The sequence below is a fragment of the Tupaia chinensis genome, unplaced genomic scaffold, assembly GCF_000334495.1.
Source record: "Tupaia chinensis unplaced genomic scaffold, TupChi_1.0 Scaffold000170_1, whole genome shotgun sequence".
Classification (NCBI taxonomy): Eukaryota; Metazoa; Chordata; class Mammalia; order Scandentia; family Tupaiidae; genus Tupaia; species Tupaia belangeri.
Window position 1 is genome coordinate 1,745,281 of NW_006159645.1, and position 4,700 is coordinate 1,749,980.

The following is a 4,700-nucleotide window of genomic DNA, read 5'->3' on the forward strand; positions in this document are numbered from 1 at the left end:
AGCTATTATTATTTTGCAGACACAAGGTTCAAAGGAAAACTGGGGAATTCTTCTAAGGCGCATGAAGGACCTACATGGTCAGATGTGCCTTTTAGAAATGATAACTGAAGCATCAGTGGGGAGGATTAATTGGTGAGGGAAGGATTTGGAATCCCATGGAGACTCTCCTACTATGAATATGCTTGAAACATTATTGATTTAGAGAATTTTTAAGACTATAGTTATATTCGAAGTACAAATTACAGAATTTGAATGTGTTGCCTTTTGTTTTTAACTACCCAGAGGGCACGTGCACTCGCCAGAGAGAAAGTGAGAAAGCATCCTCTCACAGAGCATGGCCATGCCACAACTCCTCTTTCGCCTCCCCCTGCTTTTGAGATCTTGGACATGCATGCACACATACCCTGTGTTTTATAAGCCAGCAGGTCTAGGACTTGAACTGTGCAGTCAGAACAGCCACCATACCCACGAGGCCATGACCTAGCTCTGAATGCTTTAATAAAAACTTAAAGGTAAGAGAATAGGCCTTCTTCAAGAGACAGCTCTATGGCTCCTACGATCTAGCCATTTTGGGGGAAACAGAGAAACGAAGAGCTCCCACTGCTAATTCGGTCTCCAGCATACAAAACTTGCGTGGTAGGAAGACCCCTTTCAGGCCTCCTGTCTCTGTATCTGTCTTTGTCTCTCTCTACCTCTGTCTCTGTCTTCTCTCTCTTTTTATAAATTTTTGCTTTTTAGAATTTTTTTTAAGGTGAGGCATTTTTCTGGGCCTTTTGGCCCCTCCTTGCCCTTTATCTTGTTAATAATTCCCTCTCCCCCTCCCTACACAGGAGAGGCGGAAGGGAACAGAACAGCCCTCCTTCAAGAGACAGTTCCATGGCTCCTGCGATCTAGCCATTTCACGCACCATGTGGTTTTCCAATTTTTGGGTTTTATTGAAATCTTTTGAATATTAATTTTTTCTTAGTTTTATTTAAAAGTTTTTCTCTTCATTTTTTCTTCTCTTTTTCTCTGTTTCTTGTCTGTTTTCGCTGTTGTTGCTATTGTTTCCCTCTCTCTGTTTCCTTATCTACATACTCCTCGACCCTCAGATTGAACTTCCAAGTTTGGGAAGAAACCGACCATCCACCAGATGACTAGAAATCACTGCAGGATCACAAGAAATATGGGGAAGCAGGAAAATACCTCTCCCACAAGGGAAAAGGATAACTGCTCTTCATCCACACACAGTTCAATGGAAATCATGGAAATGTCTGATAAAGAATTCAGAACATTCATAATGGCAAAGCTAACAGAGATGGAAGAGAAGAGGGACAAGGAACTGCTGAAGAGGAATGAGAAATGAGTTGAAGAGTTCCAGGAGGTGAGGAAATTCATGCAAGATCTAAAAGAGGAATTTCACACTTTACAAAAGAATCAGATGGAGCTATTAGAGATAAAGGCTATAATACAGGAAGTCAAAATCTCCCTTGAATGTATTTCAAGCAGACTAGTTCATACAGAAAATAGAATCTCAGATGTAGAAGAGAAAATTGCTGGCCTAGAAAAATCCACCACAAAGACTGAGAAAATGGCCCCAAAATTTGAGAATAATATACAAGAAATACTAGATACCATCAAACGTCCAAACATTCGGATAATAGGCATCCCAGAAGGTGAAGAGACTCATAAGGGCATTGATAATCTATTCCATGAAATCCTGCAAGAAAACTTTCCAAACCTGGAGAGGCACTCAAAGATTCAGTCCCAAGAAATACAGAGGACCCCAAATAGAATCAACCCAAGAAGATCTTCTCCAAGACACATTATAGCCAGATTGACCAAAACCACAGACAAAGACAAGATACTAAGACTGGCAAGAGAAAAAAGGCAAGTTACCTACAAAGGGTATCCCATCAGACTAACGGCAGACCTCTCATCGGAAACAATGAGAGCGAGGAGAGAATGGGAAAATGTATTCAAAGTATTAAGGGAAAAGCAATTTCAACCGAGAATTCTGTACCCAGCAAGGTTATCGTTCATTTGGGAAGAAAAGACACGAACTTTCCCAGATAAACAAAACCTGAAAGAATTTACCAGCACCAGACCGGATCTCCAAGAAGTTCTTAAGGGAGTGCTATGTCAGTAAAATTAAATGCAGACACACAGAAATAAGAGTTCAGAAACTAAGAAAATGGGCAACTTAATTGTAGGGCCAAAAGCTGGAGTTGAGTATTACATCCCAGATTTCAATCTGGAACATCGAACCTCAACAGATACAGAAGAAAGATTAAGTACATGAGACTGAACTGATGAAACAGTATTCTACGACTTGACTAAAATATTGCTGCTTTTCTTCTAAGCTTTGTTGTCTGGTTTTAAGGACTTTTCCGGGGGGATGGCCACGCCACAATCCTTTCTCCTCCGTTCTCCTCTCTGGATCTTGGGCACACAAGCACACGCGCCTGGTGTGAGTTTAAGCCACTGGGTCTGGGACGCGAACCGTGGTTGACTACGTGGGAGTCCAGCAACATAGCCATTACGCTAATTGCTGGTCCCCAACCGGTCAAAAACTTTAACTTCCCCTTTGATCTATAAAGAAGTGCTCCCTCAGTGGACTGCCAGAGCCCCTTCTGGTTTGGGGCTGCCTAATTCATGAATCACCGTGTGCTCGGATTAACTCTCTAAGATTCGAATGCACCTTGGCTACCTTTTAAACAATGTCCACCAACGAGCGAATGGATAAAATGCAGCATACCCAGACAGCACAATACTGTGTAGCCACGGCAAGTAAAGAAGCAACTGACGCGTGTTACAACACGGATGACCCAACATGATGTGCAGTGAAACGTAAGTCAGGCGTGAAATGCCACGTGACATGGCTCCATTTACACGAACTACCCAGAGCAGGCAAACCTACAGAGGCACAAAGGAAGTTAGTCGTGGCCAGGCTGGGAAGGGCAGTGAGTGCTAGTGGGTACAGGGTTTCATTTTGGGGTGACAAGAGGGTTCTGGGACTACATGAAGGGGGCGGTTGGGCAATTTGTGATTGTGAAGAATGCCACTACATCGTGCACTTTAAAATGCTTGATGTTTGTCTAAATATTTGCAATAGCAAGCACAGCTGATACATACGTACATTAGCAAATCAATTAAATGGGGGGAAAGGCATAGAAAACAACCATGGATACCAGAGACAATGGGGGGAGGGTTGGACAGGGCAGAGGGTTAGGGATAGGGAATCAAGGTAAAATATACAAGACATAAGAAATAGAAAATTATTTGTTGATAACATGTATGTTGATGTGATTGATTGCACCAACAGACAGTGTATTTTGGATGGAAAATTCATTTTGTATACTGTAATGATGTATAGTGAATTAATGTAAAAAAAAGAAAAAATTAAAAAAATTTAAAAAACTTAAAGGTAAAAGTAAAAAGCAAAGCAGATTTTTCACATTTAAAAATATTAAATTCAAAATAATCTATAAAAATTAAAGCCAATACAATTATAATGAATAAATAGCAAATCTTGACATAAAAGTTTTAAAATATGAATTGGTTAGTATTGCAGAAGTGCCCAGCTGTGACGCTCACACAGCTAAGACGCTGTGTGGGCGTCACAGCAGGCTAGGGCTACATGGGAGGCCAGGGTTCGATGCAGGGTCCCCCCTAAAGACTGGGTGAGTTGGCTTGCACTTGTAATTTCAGCAAGCAACTGGGGAGGCTATGACAGGAGGATCCAAAGCTTGAGGACAGTCTAGACAACATAGCTAAAGCTTGTTTAAAAAGGAGCTGGGTGGTAGCAGCCTTTATACTCCCAGCTAGGTGGCAGAGGGAGGAGGACTAAGTTGTAGCAAGACTGGTTTAAAAAAAATTACCGAAGATTCTTCAGCCCCACTTATGCTAAACCATGAGAACTTCTCCAGAACCACCAACTGGAACAGGAAGAGAAGTAATGTGGATTCACATTAGTGGGAAAGGAGATTTCATTACGGTCAGCTTGACTGCTTTCCTGCAGTCCTGGGGCTGGAGCTGTGGGCCGCAGGCCGGTGGGGTGCTCTGCTTCAGCACACACTGCCGAACAGTTCTCCAAAGGGGTTGCTGCAGCAGTGACATGCCCTTAGCAGTATAGGACAGTCTCAGAGCAGTTCTTGACATTTTCCATCGTTTTCATCTTGGGCATTTTTGTGAGTGTGTGCAATGCTTTTTAAATTCTTTTTCACATTCTCTCTGTAGAGGGAATCCAGTTTTTCCAGCCAATCTACTCTTTGGTCCTGTCTGGACGGTCCATCGGCTGGGCCTGACCACAACTGCTGAGGTGATGCCAACTGAGGGGTACAGATTACAGGGCACCTGGACTCTCATCCCAGACCCCTGCGCTATCTGGATCCCAGCCTGTTCTGGTCTCTTCCCTTGTTGCCTCTTGTTTCTCCTCTATCTGTTGGCCCTAATCGAGCTGCAAAGGCAGATCAGAACTTACCTGCTTCTAAAAACCTGGGTGAATCTACCTACCTCCTCATTCTTCCCCTTATCCTGGGCTTTGGTCTTGGCATTAGCAGGCCATGGATATGTGACACTGGGGAAATCATTAAGCTGCCAGGGGCAGTTTCTTTTCTTTTCTTTTTTTTTTTTTTCTATAGGGCGCGTGTGCTGGCCAGGCAGAGAGAGACAGAGAGACAGAAAGCAAGAAATCACCCCCCCCCCCAAGGGGCAGGGCA